The sequence below is a fragment of the Phaseolus vulgaris genome, chromosome 3, assembly GCF_051622355.1.
Source record: "Phaseolus vulgaris cultivar YP4 chromosome 3, ASM5162235v1, whole genome shotgun sequence".
Taxonomy (NCBI): Eukaryota; Viridiplantae; Streptophyta; class Magnoliopsida; order Fabales; family Fabaceae; genus Phaseolus; species Phaseolus vulgaris.
Window position 1 is genome coordinate 33,993,406 of NC_143500.1, and position 12,384 is coordinate 34,005,789.

The following is a 12,384-nucleotide window of genomic DNA, read 5'->3' on the forward strand; positions in this document are numbered from 1 at the left end:
CTAGATTGTGTTTCATTACCTAATTAAGGGTGTAGTGTTCTCTTGTGTTCTCATTTGTTAGTGCAACATATTGCTCTACCCCAGCACTAATTTAATGAGTGCATTTTCGTTTAGTGAATAGGACGTGTGCACTATTTTTTCTTACTCATAGAAAAAACAAAATTTTCAAGACAAGTAATAAGTATAAAAAAAAAAGTTATAAATAAAACTTTTTTTAGTAAGAAAAACATTTCTTCATCATCAAATTGTTCCCTAAAATAATTGTATCTTTAATAATTATATTGAAAAAAATAAATTGGTAAAAATTAGGATAAATGCAATAAGAAAGAGAGAAATAGAGTAATTTTAAAATTGATTTTACATTAGTTAATTTAATTTTAAAATTTCAATAAAAAAATATTTTTGTTTTTAATTATAATCAGATAATTTTAAAATATGTTTCAATAAAAGAATTTTGCGCGCCTTCTTTGTGTGCCAAACTTGTAGGCTAAGCCTACACGTCCTCAAATAAATAATATAAAATATATTTTGAAGGGTTAGCCCACGCTAATTTGTGGCCAAGGCTAAGCCTACTTGTGGCCAACAGGCCCCGCTCATTTAAAGATGGTGTGGCACTTTCGTGGGTTAAACTCACGCTACTTTAGAAATATTTTAATTGTAATATAATTTTGTGTGGAGGAAACGTTCGTCAAACCCACGATTTTTTATAAATTTGTTAACTACTTGTAGGCTAAGCTCACGCTTGACCTACGCAGAAAAACACCCGCCATGTGTCTCCCGCGCCCGCCAATATATTTACGTCGACTAGATTAACTTCCAAATTCGTATTGTCGCTATGCCCACGATAAATACGCTTTTGCAAAAGTTTTTCATAGTTAGTGTCGGTTTTCGGCAATTCTAATCAATATTTTTTTTAGTGGACATTGAATTCGTGGAAGGGAAAAGAATTAATGAAAATTTAAATTAATTTAAAAAAAATTTGAATAATTTAGTATTATTTAAAGCAATTAAATAAAATATTAATACATTTAAACGTTATGTTATTTTATAGCAATTAATGTATATTTGAATAACAATGAATAAATGTGTTCCGTTCTTCGATTTTTAGTAACAGTATTATTACAGGGATATTTATAATAATATTTAAATTTATTTTCAAGTATTTAAAAAGTTAAAATTCAATTGAGTCAATTTAGTAAAAAAAAATACTAAATATGACTTAATTTGTACTCCACCAGAGGTAAATATTTGAAAAAAGTGATAGACAGCAAAGAAAGATGTAGAGAGAGTAATTAAGCATATAAGAAAAGGTTAATTAATAGTTAAAATGCTTACCTTTAAAATGCTTTCCAAATAATCTGGAAACTAATGAACCGTCTGAAACTAGTATGACACTTGTCCTGAATACAAGTTCACATAGTAAACCTATTTAATGGGGTGGTATCATTTAAAAGAAAAATATTAAAAGAAAAAAAGTACTCAAATCAAAACCAGGTTTTAGCCTCTAAAAAGATAGCATGGATATCTTCAAAAATTTTAAAGATAAAAGCCAAAATGATCTATGGTATTTAAAAAATAAATTTAAGGGTACAAAGAAGCAGTGTTATGTGACATAGGAAGTTAAGCCTAACTAGAATAAAATTTGACAAAAACTGGATGGAAGCAAATGGTTCACAAAAACAGAAAATTTTTTCATCACCCTACTTTTATTGCAAATTGTTGATCCAAAGATTACAATGAAAATTTCTTTTGGACAGTCTATAGTTATTCACACATGCTTGCAAGAAACATTAGCCATTCTAGCATACTTACTACTATCAAGAGAGCAAAAGCAGTATAAGTAGGATGTGTATATTACCCGAGTTGAAAAATGTTCTCCTTTTTCTTATTTTTAAAGGTTGCCAATTGAAATTCTTCCTGCAAAGAAAGATCATCCAAAACCACTGGACATTGAATTCCATGTGAGAACAAGTTCTAATAATTGACTGGTAACAGACCCCAAGACAACTATTGATTTCAATTGATATAAGGACACAAATAAACTGACAACTCACTCCAATTTCCTTACTTAAATTTGCAAATCTGCTATTGTGTTTCAAAGAGTAGAATTTTTTTGTAGCAAATGGAAGAAAAAAAAAAGGCTTTTCTGCTCAAGTTAGTGACAAAGTGTAAATTTCAAAACCTATTGCAGACTCGGAATCTAAAATAACAGCAAATATGTAAGGTTCTTCTTTAATCTCTTCAATTTAGCAAGCGACCAACAACGTTTTCTTCGATTTACTTCACTAGATACAGAAAAAATAAAATATACATAATCACCTTACATTTATATACCCACAGATACAACAATACTGACAAAGCATGGTGTTTTCACCTTAATGTAGGCAAAATTAAGACAGAATAAGATTGGGTATGACCAAGGGGAAGAGGCTGTTTCTAAAGTTCCACGCTTGCTGACTTTCAACAATAAACCAAACAAAGTAACTTTGTTTTGTTTGTTACAAATTTTCAATCTTCCCCATCCCAAAAACCTCCCAGGCGCTGGAAACATACCATACATAATAGCAAGCCCTAACAGATAAAATACTATACAACATATACACTATCAGAAGAGAAGAGAATAAACTGCAACCCAATTTAAAAGTTAGCTATGACTAAGAATAGAAACTTGGAGAACCAATCTAAAATTGGAAAATACACACAAAATTCTAACTATCATATCCCAACACATTAGGACATATTCATAAAATTGAATTTCTTCTAAATAGTTGAGAGTTGAGAAAATAACTTGTAAAATGTATGTATCTTGGAGTTGAGCTACCTCCCACACAAATATGAAATAGTTTGAAAAGGGAAGAAAATGATAAGGCATTGGACCACACAGACCAATTATTTAGAAAATCTATTATATGAAATATGCATAAAGTCACTAACACTCTATTATAGGGCATTAGACCTAGACCAATTTTGAAGACATAAATTTAGGCACACAAAAACCTGAACAAAGTTTCAAATCCTTAAGCAGAGACGGTGATGACGGACAGTGAAAAGCACGAAAGTGAGCGTTAGGTTTAGGGCGCGCGAGATGTTTCGTGGAGCACAAAGGGTTTCGTGAAGGTCAGAGGGCTCCGTGAGGAGGATTTCGTGAAGGCCAGAGGTTTTTGTTAGGGTTTCGTTTGGAGGCAATGATTGTTTAGCAGAGAGAGGGAAGAGTCACAAGTGTTTAGCAAAGAGAGACAGAGAAGAGATGTTTTGGTTTCCAAGAAGGAATAATCAAAGCAAGTTTTCAAAAAAAATTGAGAATAATGAGGAATGATGTATGAAGGGAAGCAAAACGCGGGGTTTTTATTCTGAAGGATAATTGTGACAGTTCAAAATGATACATTCTGAAGGATAATTGTGGTGGTAACTAAAATGTCGTATTATACGAAAACTACTGGCGGTTATTAATAACTGCCATATTAAAACCGACACTTTATACACGTTTTTTTGTACTGATGCACTTAAATGGATGTATCATCTGGGTCACTATATTGAGTGTTTCATCTTGCATTTTCGCTCAAGTGGAGACATCGTCCGACTTCTCTAATTGCATGGTTTTCTTGGTTTCCTTGGCTAACAAGGCTTTGGAGGTCGGTGCTCCGTCACGGTTTTTTCCTTAAAAGGCGCCTCGGTGGATTAAGGGAGGAAGGTGTATTTAAATTCTCCTTGACCTCGACTCTTAAGCGATGTAGGACTATATTGGTTGTACCGGAACAATAACCCTCCATTCGAGGGTTAAAGGAAAGAGTTTATGATCCCCACATTGTGTATAATTTTTCAAATTGTATGCTTGAATGATATGTTTGCTTTGATTAGTTGAATGATCATATTGGTTTGTGTGTGTATATGCACATGATAGAGATGTGAATTGTTAGAAAAGATGGCTTTAAATTAGAGGAGGTGTGAATTGTTTAAAGGGGTTTTCGCAAACTTTTCAAAACTAGAATGAATTTATTTCAGAAACCAATTGATTCAACAATTCAGTTAGCCAAAACGGGAAGCAAAAGTTGTAGTACCAGAAAAACAATCGGTTGTTTCGTAGAAACAAACGGTTGTTTATACCAGCAAACAACAAATAAACTGAATTTAAAGAGTTAGAGATAAAGAGATTGTACACAGTTGTTTATACTGGTTCACTCCAAACTAGAGCTACATCCAGTCTTCTCAAAAACCCTGAGGATATCCACTAAGCAATCACCACTTGATCACTTACACCACAATTGAACACCTCAAGAAACACACTCTCCTTGGCCAACACTAAGATTGCTGATCTTGAACACCTCAAGAACACACAGCCAATCTCAGCAAACACAGAAACAAATTGTTCAACAGATTACAAACATTACACTTGTTACAGATGAATATCTGAAATCAATACAAGTAGAATCCTATTCCAGCACCTTGATCAATCACAAAACTCTTAAGCAATCTCAGCACTTTGAAAAACTCTTAGAAAAACTTTGTCAAAAGATTCTTAATTCTCAAAACTGTTTTTCTGAATATATTCAAAGATATAGTTTGTTATCAAATCTTAACAAACTCTTAAATTGCATTAAAAGATTGGTCAAAGCATTTAATGACTGGAGCGTATACAGTTAAAGCATTTAAAGCTCAGTCAAAGAAAACAGTTTTTATGTTATGGTCCCAAAACAAACAATCGGTTGTTTCTTCGAATCAATCGGTTGTTTTGGTACTTAATTGTTTCAACCATTCAAAAACAGTTTTCAATCTTTCTCAAAACACCTAAGTATAAACAATCAGTTGTTTAGATAAAACAATCGGTTGTTTCAACTTAGTTTGAAAAACATTTTACTTTTATAAGAATTGAGATGCTAATTGCTTGAGATTTAATACAAGGGTGGATTACAACATATCAACTACCCCAGAACAAAGCTTAAACCAGCACAGTAACATCAAGCAAAGCAGAGGCTTCAACATCCTTCAAAGGATTTGGATTCTTCAAAACATTGAACACCACTTGGTTCAACAATAACATGTTTATGAAGGATATATGAATTGAAGTCACCAGTATGAATGATTCATGGACATAATTATTATAACAATAAAGAGATATATGGTTTTACTGATGCTCTAAGTCACATAGATTAAGATATCATGTAGTGAGAAGCTGAAGGGGTTTATAGCACATATGACATGCTATGAGTTCTAAATTTTGGATGTCTTAGTACTTAAGAATGCTTAAATGGTAAGTGTGTTAGTCTATGATTAACATGTGTCTTCTGGTAGACGTTAGTAAATATTTGGGAAATATTCTTCATATATGATGTCTGATTTGAGTGAATATTTATGTACATAGTGCACACATATGATAAAATGATGAAGAGTTGTAGTGGTTAGTTTATGATTTGTTCTTGTTTAAATGTTTTATCATAGACCATTAACATCCCTATTTTTACTCACATCTAATAATATAATATGCATGTAATATCTAATAACATATAAACATATACAAAAGTATACAAATATCTCATGTTGTATCTCAAAATATATCCCTCTTCGTAGGGATTTTAATATATACACATAAGTTTAAAAACAAAATATTCAAAAATAAAATAAAAACATTACATCCTTCAGCTGCTCACTGAGGAGCTATCACCTGCAATCCATGTAAATACATGATCATCGTAAATAAAGAAAACAAAGCACAACAAACAATAGGATAAGTTAGCTATAAAAAAATTCTATATAATTTCAACTTCAATTAGGAAACATAAAATCATAAATTCTCATACATTTTCACAAAATCATTAAGAATCTATCTTAATTCATCATTCACATTATACTCATGTCAGACTTCTACTGACTCACATACTCATACACTTGACTCTACTTCCAGAAGACTCGTGCATTGACTTAGACTCAAATATTTACACCTATCATACTACCTCACTGTGAATCCACATAATTATGCGTATAAATAATCTCAATATCAAATCAACTAGTATGACAAAGTTAATTTATATGACATGTAAGACCATATTATATTTCAAACCGCAGACAAAACCATATGAACCTCCTTCAACTCTCAACACCTAATAATATTCATCTATGTGATTCCAATATATCAGGAGAATCAGGATACCTCTTTGTAGACAAATCCCTAGTAAATTCACATCCTAAAAAATCTCAACACGGTATTTTCTTTACTGAAAATAGTATGTCTTGATTAAGATTCATATTCCACATCTCACAATTTCTAAAATCTGACATATTTCAAATTTTCCTCCAAAAATTTCAATTCATATTGTTATGTTATCAAACATACCAAACCAAAGTAACAATTTCTTGCTAAAACTGGATAATTACTCTAATATAGCCACTCTTTAAATTTATATTACCATATATATCCTACATCTCTAAATCAAAATCATTCCCAATCAACCAACTAATAATTAGAATCTCTTATAAATTTATTTTATCATAATACAATTCATTCATTCATACTAACAATTCAACACTTTTCATCCCAAAACAAAACAAATTAAATACTTATTCTCATAAAAAATAACATATATTATACAAAATATACAAAATCAATTACTTCACAGTTTAAGTTCAATCAAAACACTACTTTACTCGGAATCAAAAAATTCTGCAAGGAAAATTTTAGAATTGGTGACCACATCACCCCCACATCCAGATCTTCTAACCTAGGGTTCTATTTAAAATTTAAACTAGTTTTCCTTACCTGAGTTTGAGCAGGTGCTCACTGAAAGCTCCAACTCTTACAGGGCCTAAGGACAACTTAACTTGCACCACAATGTTCTAATAAAAAAATATAACTATATCATTAGGACTTTGAGGTAATAGGGATTAATCCTGAACCTAAAAGCATCACATGCAAGGATCTAAATAGAGACCAACCTAACAAGTTCAAAATTTAACTCAAAGAGAAGAACAAAAAATGAACTTACTCTAGTGACGAGGTCAGAATTAGAGAAGGGAGAGAAAAGTAAAAAAGAAGTTTTAAAGAGATAGTGATTCCTTTAAAATGAAACATAAATAATGAAATTTTTTATTTATATACTATTTTCATTTTAACAATAAAATATTTAGATGTAACTTAAAATATATTTTTTCTACTCTAAGGTTATTTTTTAATCCTTACAGAACATGGTATTATGATATTTTTCTTTCAATAGTTTACTCTATTGACTTGTTATAAATGTATTGGATACATGAGCAGATGAAGGTGTAGACTCTTAAGTTGCATCTGAAAGGACGTAAGGTTTTAATCATACATTGAACTTTTTTTAGTGTGAGATGAACCTTATATGTATACATGTTATGTTACATTTAGACTTTGCATGCACAATTAAGTGTTACTCACTTTCTTACATTTTAACCTTATAGGTATACATGTTTTGGGTGTTACATACCCAAACGCGAGAGAACACATATTATACTTATTTAAAATATGAATAAGGCATTGTTATAGAAGTTTATTAAAATTAGTAATGTAGCATTCCTATTTTTACCCACATCTAATACTATAATATGCATGCAATATCTAATTAATATTAAAATATACAAATAACACATAATGTATCTCAAAATATATCTCTCTTCATCGGAATTTTAATATATACACCTAAGTTTAAAAACAAAACATTCAAAATAAAAATAAAAATCACATCCTCCAGCTAGTCACTGAGGAGCTATATCACCTGCAACATCATCTACTCTCATGTAAATACACAATCATCAAATATAAAGAAAACAAAACACAACAAACAATAGGTAAGCTACCTATTAAAAATTTCTATATAATTTCAATTTCAATTAACAAAGATAGAGTAATAATGTGTCATACATTTTTACAAAATCACCAAGTGTCTCTCATAATTCATCATTCACATTTCTCATGTCAGATTTCTATTGACCCACATACTCAAACACTTGACTCTACTTTTGGAATACTCGTTCATTCACTTAGACTCAAATATCTGCACATGTATTGTGAACCCACACAACTATGTGCATAAATTAATCTCAATATCATATAACCTAGTATGATAGGGTTCATTCATATGACTTAAAAGACCATATTATATTTCAAACAGCAAACAAAATCATATGACCTCTTTCGACTCTCAATACCTGATAATCTTCATCTATGTGATTCTAATATATCAGGAGAGTTAGGATACCTCCTTCTAGTCGAATCATTATTCAATGCACATCCTAAAAATATCAACACGGTATTTTCTTTCCTTAAAATATTATGTCATGATTAAGATTCATATTCCACATCTTAAAATATCCAAATTCACACCATTAAATCATACCAAAACTCATAAATTCAAAACACACAAAAATCTATCCAAGAAATCACATAACATCTCATTAATAAATTTTCAATTAGAAATATATATATATATATATATATATATATAAAATTGTACATACAATAAAATTAAAAACAATAAAACAGGAAACCCAACCTTTTAAAAGTAAAAATAAAAATTTAAGTTTTTTTAGCTTGAGCAAAAATTATTTCGCTTGAGCAATAATCAACCCAAGAGCACCCCAAAATTCGACATCTCTAAATTAAAGTCATTCAGAATCATACAACCAATACTTACACATTCTTAAATTTTAATTATATCATAATACAATTCAACTTATTCATACTACCATTCAAACACTTCCAATCTCAAGCAAAACACATTCAATAATTTATCCAGATCAAATTCAACATATAGTATACAAAATTATCAAAATCAACCATTTCACATTTAATTTCACTCAATACACTACTTTACGCAAAAGCAAACAATCCTGCAAGGAGATCTTGAAACTAGTGACCACGTCACCCACCCCCCCCCCCCCCCCCCCTCACGTCCAAATCTTCTAACCTAAGGTTCTAATGAAAATTAAAACTAGCTTCCCTTACCTGAGTTTGAACAGGTGCTCACAAAGAGCTCCAAACCTACACCACAAAGTCCTAATAAAAAGTCTAACTATATCACTAGTTCTCTGAGCTAACAAAGACTAATCTTGAAGCTAAATGAGTCACATGCAAAGTCTAAAATGAGACCAACCTAACAAGTTTAAAATTTGACTAAAAGCAAAAGAGCAAAAATGAACTTACTTTGTATGAAATTCTAATCAGACAGTCTTGTAGTCTCTATTGTCAGGAGTCCAATGGCGAACTTCGATTGTTGATCTGATAAGCGAGGAAATTAAAATTTTAGAAAGAATGTAGAAAAGGAAAAAAAATTAAACTTTTTTAGAGAGATGATGGTTCTTCGAAACATTAATAACTTAAATTTTTTATTTATATATTTTTTTCAATTTAATAATAAAATTTATCGATCGGTACTGTTAGAATAGATGGCTTTAAACTAGAGGGGGGTGAATTGTTTAAAGAGAATTTTCATAAACTTTTAAAACAAGAATGAATTTATCTCAGGAAACAATTGATTCAGAAATTCAGTTCGCCAAAACAACAAGCAAAAGCTGCAGTACCAGAAAAACAATCGGTTGTTTATACCAGCAAACAACAAATAAAACTGAATTTAAAGAGTTAAAGATAGAGAGATTGTACACAGTTGTTTATACTGGTTCACTCCAAACCCAGAGCTACATCCAGTCTTCTCAAAAACCCTGAGGAAATCCACTGAGCAACCACACCTTGATCACTTACACAACAACCAAGAGAATGACCTTGAACACCTCAAGAACACACAATCTCCTTGGTCAACACACTTACACCAAGATTGTTGATCTTGATCCCCTCAAGAACACACAACCAATCGTAGCAAACACAGAAATGAAACTTGTCTTTACAGAGTACAAGGATTACACTTGTTACAGAAGATAATCTGAAATCAATACAAGCAGAATCCTATTCCACAACTTTGATCAATCACACACTCTTAGCAATCTCAGCTCTTTGAAAAACTCAAAAACTCTTATCAGAAACTTGTCAAAGATTTTTTCTTAAATCTGTTATTCTAAATTTATTCAAAGATGTAGTTTGTTATCAAATCTTAATAAACTCTTAAATTGCATTAAAAGATTGGTCAAAGCATTTAATGACTGGAGCGTAAGCAGTTAAATCATTTAAAGCTCAGTCAAAGAGAAAATAGTTTTTCTGTTATGGTCCCAAAACAAACAATCGGTTGTTTCCTCGAATCAATTGGTTGTTTTGGTACTTAATAGTTCAACCATTTTAAAAACAGTTTTCAATCTTTTTCTCAAAACACCTAAGTACAAACAATCGGTTGTTTCAACAAAACAATCGGTTGTTTTAACTTAGTTTGAAAACATTTTACTTTCACAAAGATTGAGATGCTTATGCTTTAGATTTAATCAAAGGGTGGATTACAAACATCAAACTACCCCAAAACTATACTAAACCAGCACAGCAACATCAAGCACAACAAAGGCTTCAACATCCTTCAAAGGATTTGGATTCTTCAAAGCTTGAACACCACTTGGTTCAACAGGTACCGGACGAGTCAACCTCGGCCTTGGCGATAGACTGACAATGTCAAAAACATCTCAAGGCACTTAATAAATGACAGTAACGATAGTTACAGGAGCACTTAATGAGTCATATTCATGCCCGTGATTATGCGAAAATTATCTCTGACAAATCAGTTAAATACTGATTAATTGAAAGATATTAAAGATATTCTTCAAATATGCAAACATAGATGTTCTTCAAATATGTCAACATACTCATATACCAATATATCTCCCTATAAATCAGCGATCACTACACATCTGTGAACAACTTACATTCAGCCCATCACGACAAGGACCCATGATTAACACTATAAATAAACCTTTTACAAAATTTTAAGGTATGCTTTAATAAAATCTACAATCATTACACGAAGTACTTACTTGATCATCAGAGTACCTTTTTCAGGTCACCCCCGACCGAGCACCGGCATTTGAGGAAGAATGTTAGAATGTATGGCTTTAAACTATAGGAGGTGAATGGTTTAAAGAGCGTTTTCGCAAACTTTTTAGTCTAGAATAAAATTCCTTTGAGAAAACTTGATTCGGAATTCAGTTGCCAAAAACACTAAGCAATTTAGCACAACACCAGAAAAACAATCGGTTGTTTCGCAAAAACAATCGGTTGTTTATACCAGTTAACAAATATAAACTGAAATTAAAGAGTTTAAGGGAGAGAGAGATTGCACACACAGTTTATACTGGTTCACTCTTAAACCAAGAGCTACATCCAGTCTTCCCAGAAACCACTGGGGAATCCACTAAGCAATCAAACCTAGATTACTTACACACACCACCAAAGAAGTGACCTTGATCCCCTCAAGACACACACTTCCTTTGGCTCAGCACAAATACCACCAAGAATGTTGATCTTGACAACCTCAAGAGCACACAACACTTCTCGGCCTCACACACCAGAGTTTGCACAAAGTATAGAAGGATTACACTTGTTACAGAATGATCTGAAATCAATACAAATGAAAATCCTATTCCACTTTCTCTTGATCAAAGCAATCTTTAACTCTTGAAAGCAAAATCAGTGAAAAACTCAAATCTGTTTTTCTATGATTAAATCTCAGTTCTTATTTGTTACATAATCTAAACAAACTCTTTATAGCTTTCAAAGACTGGTCAAAGCATTTAAGACAGGAGCGCATTCAGTTATAAAATCATTTAAAGCTCAGTCAAAGCACAAAACAGTTTTCTGTTATGGTTCCAAAACAAACAATCGGTTGAATGCTCGAATCAATCGATTGTTTTGGTTTGATAGCAAGTCAACTACCAAAAACAGTTTTCAACCTTTCTCAAAACACCTAAGTATAAAACAATCGGTTGTTTCGACAAAACAACAGGTTGTTTTTCACTTAGTTTGAAAAACACTTTCAATTAAAAAGGTTTGAGAATATTTAAGCTTTGGATTCAATCAAGAGTGGATTTACACAAATAATCTACCGCAAATCCTATTCTAAAACACCACAGCAACAGCAAGCACATCCAGCCTTCCATCAAACTCAAAGGATTTGGATTCTTCAAAGCATGAATACACTTGATTCAACAATCTCCCCCTATTTGATGAGGACAAATCCCTGGTTGCTTGTGTTGGATTTGATTGAATCTGAAGCAGTTCCTGTAAAACAAAGTTTAAGCAAAGCATAATATCTCTGATAGAAAGTTAGAGCAAAAGAACAAAAATAGCATATTAGTAGTATTAACAACCATTCTATCAGCAGAAATAAAGCTCACTTAAACACTCAAACATAACATAGAGTTTGCAGATAATAAAAGACAACATCAACACCAGCATAAATCTCCCCCTATTTGTCTGCACAAATAGACAATAAGAAGAGA